Source organism: Macaca nemestrina, chromosome 2 (genome assembly GCF_043159975.1).
Source record: "Macaca nemestrina isolate mMacNem1 chromosome 2, mMacNem.hap1, whole genome shotgun sequence".
Lineage (NCBI taxonomy): Eukaryota > Metazoa > Chordata > Mammalia > Primates > Cercopithecidae > Macaca > Macaca nemestrina.
In genome coordinates this window covers 111,796,191-111,803,710 of record NC_092126.1, presented here as the reverse complement: position 1 = coordinate 111,803,710, position 7,520 = coordinate 111,796,191, and positions in this window count along the sequence as shown.

Below are 7,520 nucleotides of genomic sequence, written 5' to 3'. Positions count from 1 at the left end.
AAAGGATATTTTAAAAGTATTAAAACACAAATATTATAAAACATACAGATAGGAAATATAAGTTTAAGTGAACTGTGAGACAAGACAGAGGAGGAATAAAATGGAAAAGAAGACAGATGAGAAAGAAGGCAAATGTAAGGAAACTGAAGCAAATTGCCGAATGGTGAATGAATGAATTTGAAATAGAGGAACGGGGGCCAGGTGTGGTGGCTCACGCCTGTAATCCCAGCACTTTGGGAGGCCGAGGCGGGTGGATCACCAGGTCAGGAGCTTGGCCAACATAGTGAAACCCTGTCTCTACTAAAAATACAAAAAATTAGCTGAGCATGGTGGCAGGCGCCTGTAATCCCAGCTACTTGGGAGGCTGAGGCAGGAGAATTGCTTGAAGCTGGGAGGTGGAGGTTGCAGTGAGCTGAGATCGTGCCACTGCACTCCAGCCTAGGCGACAGTGCGAGACACCATCTCAAAAAAAAAAAAAAAAAAAAAAGAGAAACGGGAAGGTGTGTTGGGGGGTGGTGGGGTGGGGTGCTACCAGAAAAGGGCAGAGAAAGACACATTGCAACAATAAAGACAAATCTAAATGTCACAGGAATTAAGAGATGTAAAATTTTAGAGAAGTGAAATGGTAACTCCGTAATAGTCTAAGCACAAGATAAGATGTAGGTGAGAGAATGGCCCGGACATTGTCTGGGAGAATGTAGATTAAAGCAGGCAGCTGGGGAAACCTGAGAAGAAGGATTGATAAGGAGTCGGGCAGCCTGAGAGTAGGACAGAGAGGGAGGGACGGCACAGCACAGGAAGTAAAGGGGGCATAGCAGGGGAGAAGTAACAGCAAACCTTTCATGGTGCCTTCTGCAGGCGAGGCACCTGTCTAAACAATTTACATGGGCTCATCTGTTTAATCCTCACAACGACTAGACGAGGTAAGTCCTATTACTGGCCACCTTGCAAGGTGCTCCGTGTTCTCTTAGATTCTGAATTTGTCTGGCATCCATTCGTCACAGGGCCAGTTGTATTCTCTCTATATTTTTAATTTTCTGTATTCTTGATGCTCTGGCATTTGTGATCTTGCTAAATGGGGAGAGACTCCCCATCCCAACCCTAGCCAGATAGCAAAGGGGAGTGCCTTTTAAGCAAACGAACCAAGCTAGAGCCCACACCCCCAATCATCTCCTTTACCAAAGTCTCACACAGCAAGTTAATATTCCTCCTGCCCTAAATCAACCCAGGGCCAGGTACCAGACAACTAGGGACAGCCCCTATGCCTCAAAGCCAGCCAGAACCATTTAAACTAGCCCATTCTAAAAGGCTCACCCTATTCTGCCCTCTGCCTTTCTTACAGAAAACACAATAAAGGCTCAAGCCTATGCTGCCCCGCCCCTTCTGCCTCCTGACTGCCCTTGGTGCTCTCCATGTGGCCCTGCATGGGGAACCAGGCCTCTTGTTTATAGGGATCCGTGAGTATAAACTTCTTCCTTCGTGACAATCATTGCTGTGTCTGCACGCTTTGCCACACCTGATTAAAACCAATCCCAGGCACCAGTTTTAGAACACATAGGTGGGGGCCAACACATACAGAAGTTAGGTGACTTGCCCACAGTGACACCCCTGGGAAGTGGCACCGGGTTTGAACCCCAGCAGTCAGCCCCAGAGCCAGCGCTCTTAGCTGTTATGTTCTAATGGCTCAAAGAGAAGAGGGAATTGGGAAAACTTGGAATGATTAGGAGAAGAATGAAAGTGGATATATTTTTAGCCTTGAGTTTAAAATGCTAAACAACTGAACAAAACATGGTCCAGTAGTCCCAGCCACTCAGGAGGCTGAAGCATGAGAACTGCTTGAGCCCAGGAGGTGGAGGCTGCTGTGAGCCATGATCACGCCACTGCACTCCAGCCTGGCAACAGAATTAGACCCTGTCTCAAAAAAAGAAAAAAAAAAAAAAAAAAGATACAAAATGTGTTCAAAGAAATGAAGTAAAGAGAATGCTGACTAAACAGGAAAGAACACAGAAGATACATTTTTTAAAGATGGTGACAAAGGGAAACACCAAAGAGAGGAAACATGAGAGAGATTTTTAAGAGAAATAAGGAAGGACCACATAAGTCAGCCGGTTGTCCCTGGCTCAGCCTGGGGAACTCAACTGTCCCCAGTGCAAGCAGGGCGTGACTGACTTCTGTCTGGCTCCAGAGGTATGGGGCTCAGGTGGGCAATCTCAACCCACATTGGGGCACAATTATTGCGTCACATCCACTGGCCCTGATACATTCCCTGATGGGAGTCACTGGAGAGAGTGCAAAAGGGTAACAAATTATGCTTCCACTACAAAATAGCTTTGGGACAAATTTATGGTTCCATTTATACAGAGAAGCAAAATGATAGACTTGGTACCCTGACTCTTCCAGAGGCACGTTTTGTGTTCATGGGAACCTCAAGGATGTAAGAAGCCAGGGATGGGGACTGAGCGCTGTAAGCTGTATAGTGACTCTGCAGAGCCTATCAGTTAATTTGTAAATGTGAGACATCGAACTTTGTGAAATATGAGGAAACTTTTAAAAATCATGATTGGGAACCCATGTGAAATTTAAAATGTAAAATTTACAGTTAAATGCTATCAAGTAGATCCTAAATTGGTATTTTAAATTTGCTCACAATTATTTAAGTAAATATTCATGCACATGGATAATGATGGAGGAGAATATATTAAAATGAATATATTCCTGCTATGGGTTCATGATTCTGTTTATCTAAAACTTCCTTTTAATATTTTATTTTTGAACTGGAAAGGATAACAGACAAATCTTGATACAAATAAACATATATAATTCTGTCTCCAGAATGCTAGGCTAAGGGGATTTTTTCTTTCCTTCTGTGGTTGCTGGGCCTAATGTAAAGAAATAGAGGCAACTTTGATTAAGATTCATGCAACTGATAACTTGTTATAATGGAAATAAAAATCATAATTTTAAAAGGTTGTGCAAATGGTCTCATAGGAGACTAACATGTTTACAGGGATGACACTGGCTTCCAGTTCAAGGGAGTCCATGGGTAAGCCACCCACAGTCCCTGAGAGAAGGAAGCACAGCCATTCATGTGAAAGAACAATTTTTCCCGATTCTCAATTCTTAAAGCAGGTTTTTTTTTTGTATGTGAAATATTAAAAATCACTCCTACCATGGCTACCACTGTAGCTTTACTGAGAGTGGGGCTTAAAACACACCCCAGCCTCTCCCAAAACTGAGCTCACTTCCTCCAAGCGGGGCAAGGAAGGTTTCCTTTCAAATGTGGGTGTTGTAGTTGAGGTGCATGATTCAGGTGTGAGTTTTGTTCACTGCCACTTACACAGGTTTGCTCAGTCATGGTGAGGAGGCCCTGCTCTAAGGGGTCCCTGCAGGGGGAAGGAGCTAGGCTTGCCCATCAGAGGACGGTGGGAGTTCAGCCCAGCTGTGCCTCTCTCTGGGTGGGAGTCTCTGAGAAGATCACGTAATTTCAATGTATCTTGGCTCTTTATCTGAAGAATGGAACTCAAGTGGGTTTGCTGAAAGGAGTAACTTTAAAAAGAAATGTCTAGCATGGTTCTGGCCTTATGGTAGACGCTAAAGTCTGTGAAATCCATATCTCTGAGCCAGGTGGAATTTGGGGAACACTTTCCCAGAAAGTCTGGTCACCAGTCCTTCAGGTCCACCAATGTACTCCCTATAATAACTCTGAGGGGGCGGTGACACAGGGCAGTTATCACCTGGCCAAAGGCACACAGCTGTTGGTGGCAGTGTCAGGAATCCCACCAGGCTATTTCACTCCAGAGCCATGCTCCTAACCACTAGGCAATCCTGCCTCTGCAATCCCCTCAGTTACCAAGAAACAATGGTTTTCCCAGGAAGCAGGGGCATGTGTGCAGCCCTCCCAGTGCCTGTGCCACTGGGAACCCAGCCAGGCCTCCTGGCCTTTTGCTGCTGTGGGTGGGGCCTATCATGGTCACTTGGCCCTGAGCTCTATCACTGAAGAAGAGATGGCTGAGCTAAAGAGAGCAGCACAGCACCCGCAGAACCGATGGTGGGACCGTTCTGTGGACCCCACTCTGTTACCACTCAGCTCAGATATCTGTGTTTATAATTCCACGTCCTCAGGGAAACATTGCTTTCCATTGGTTTGAATGGGAAAAAGCTTAGGAAATTTTTCATCTCAAATGTCTACAGTTAATTTTTTTTAACTTTTTAATTTTAAGATAATTATATAGTCATAGGAAGTTATAAAAATAGTACTGGCTGGGCGTGGTGGCTCACACCTGTAATTCCAGCACTTTGGGAGGCCGAGGCGGGTAGATCACAAGGTCAGGAGTTCAAGACCAGCCTGGCCAAGATAGTGAAACCCGGTCTCTACTAAAAAAAATACAAAAATTAGCCGGGCGTGGTGGCAGGCGCCTGTAATCCCAGCTACTCAGGAGGCTGAGGCAGGGAATCGTTTGAACCCAGGAGGTGGAGGTTGCAGTGAGTTGAGATTGCACCACTGTGCTCCAGCCTGGGCAGCACAGTAAGACTCTGTCTCAAAAAAAATAGTACTGAGAAGCCCCATATAGCCATTACCCAATTTACCTCAATGGTTACATCATACGTAACGATAGCATATGATTGGTGCACTGTGTCTGTATAGTTCTATGCCAGTTCATCAGACACATGAATATCTGTAACAACCATCATAATCAAGACACAAAACTATTCCATTACCACATCCAACACACAGCTGTTCATTGTCACATGAACTCCCTTCTCCCTACCACCCCTAACCCCTGGTCACCACTCATCTGTGCTCTATAATTTTGTCATTTGGAGAATGCTATATAAATGGAACTCTATGGTATTTGACTGGATTTTGTTTCACTGAGTGTAATGTCCTTGAGGTCCATCCTAACTGTAGTGTGTATCAATAGTTAGTTCATTTTTATTTTTATTGCTGTGTAGTATTCCATGGTATGCCTGTACTACAGTGGATTTAACTATTCACCTATTGAAGGACATTTTCGTTGTCTCCACTTTTTGGTTATTGCAAATAAAGTTGCTCTGAATAGTTGTATACATGTTTGTGTGTGGACACAGCTTTCCTTTTTCTCGGATAGACATCAAGGAGTTCAGTAAGTTCTATGACAAGTTATGTTTAATTTGTGAAGAAATCGACAAACTATTTTCCAGATTGATTTTACCATTTTACATTCCCACCAACATAGTTTCTCCACATCTTTGGTACTTAGTACTGTCAGCATTTGGTATTGTCATTAAAATTTCAAAACATACAATTTACCATTTCAGCCATTTCTAAGCATACAGGTCCGTGGCATTATTTTCACTCTTTTGTGCAACCGTCACCACTACCCATTCTTCAGAACGTTTTCATCATCCCAACTGAAACGTGTACCCATTAAACAATAATTCCCTGTAACCCCTTCCCCCCAGGCCCTGTTAACCACTACTGTTTTTTTAATTTAGCAGTCCAATAGGAGTGCAGTGATATCTCACCACGGTCTGGATTTATACTTTTATAATGATTAAGGATGATGAATGTCTTTTCTTCCCCTTCTCCCTGCCCCTCCTCCTCTTCTTTTTGCTTATGCCAATTTTTAGAGAACCATTTGTTGAGAAAGCTCCCTTTCCTTTGTTGAATTGTTCTTATACCTTTCTAAGGATGCAGCTGGCATATTTGTGGGAGTTTATTTCTGGATTTTGTATTTTCTTCCAGGTGATCCACCTGCCTTGGGCTCCCAAAGTGCTAGGATTACAGGCGTGAGCCTCCGCACCTGGCCATAAATTTTAGAATAAACTTGTCTACGTTAACAAAAAGAATCCTGGATTTTTGATAAAAATTGCATTAAATCTATACAGTGTAGCAGTTTGAGGGAGAATTGACATCTTTATGATGTTGAGTTTCTAATGAATTAACATGGTCTGTCCATTATATAGGTCTTTGATTTCTTTCATCAGCATATGTTCACTTCAGCATGCTGGTTCTGTCATGTTTTGTTAGACCCATTCCTAAATATTTCAATTTTGGAAGCAGTTGTAATAGTCTGTGTTTTTAATTTCAATTTCCATGTGTTCATTGTTAGTATATAGAAATATGATTTATTTTAATATATTGATCTTGCATCCCATGACCTTACTGATCTTACTTATTAGTTCTGGGAGTTAATTTTGAATATTCCTTGAAATTTTCTACATAGAACATTTTTATCATGTCACTGGCAAATGACAATTTTATTTTTTCTTTTCTGATCTATATGACTTCCATTTTCTTTTCTTGCCTTATCATGCTGGGTAAGACTTCTAGTACTGTGATGAGACACAGTGGTAAGAGCCAACATCTTTATTTTCTTCCTGATTTTAGGGAGATCTTGGCTGTAGGTTTTTTACAGATATTGAATAAATTCTTCTATACCTAGTTTGCTCAGGGTTTTCTTTTTTTCTTGTTTATCATAAATGGGTGTTGGATTTTCTCAAATGCTTTCTCTGTATCAATTGATATAATCATGTCACTTTCTTTAACCTGCTAATATAGTGGGTTACATCAATTTTTTTCAAATATTGAACAAGGTTTGCATTCCTGGTATTCCACTTGATCATGATGTGTCATTATTTTAACACTTTGTTAGATTCAATTTGCTATTAACTTGTTGAGTGTTTTTGTGTCTAAATTCATGAAAGATATTAGTCTGTAGTTTTCTTTCTTTTTTGTACTGTTTGGTTTTGGTATTAGGGTAATACTGGTTTATTAGTCTCTTTGCACACTGCTTTAAAGAAATACTCGAGACTAGGTAATTTATAAAGAATACAGATTTTTTTTTTTTTTTGGGACGGAGTCTCACTCTGTCCCCCAGGCTGGAGGGCAGTGGTGCGATCTTGGCTCACTGCAAGCTCCACCTCCCGGGTTCACTCCATTCTCCTACCTCAGCCTCCTGAGTAGCTGGGACTACAGGGGCCCGCCACCATGCCCGGCTAATTTTTTGTATTTTTAGTAGAGACGGGGTTTCACCAGCCAGGCTGGTCTCAATCTCCTGACCTCTTTATCTGCCAGTCTCGGCCTCCCAAAGTGCTGGGATTACAGGCTTGAGCCACCGCACGCAGCCTCAAGAATATAGGTTTAATTGGCTCACATTTCTGCAGGCTGTGCAGGAAGCATGATGTTTCATCTGCTCGGCTTCTGGGAAGACCTCAGGAAACTTACGATCACGGTGGAAGGCGAAGTGGGAGTAGGCCTGTCACATGGCCAAAGTAGGAGTGAGAGAGAGGGGAGAGGTGCTACACACTTTTAAACAACCAGATCTCATGAAAACTCCCTCACTGTCACAAGGACAGACCAAGTGAATGGTACTAAACCTTTCATTCGTGAGAAATTTGCCTCCATGATCAAATCACCTCCCACCAGGCCCCACCTCCAATTTTGGAGATTACAATGGGACATGAGATTTGGGCAGAGAAACAGGTCAAACCATATCAACTGGCCTTATAAAATGAGTTGGGAGATGTTGTCTCCCATT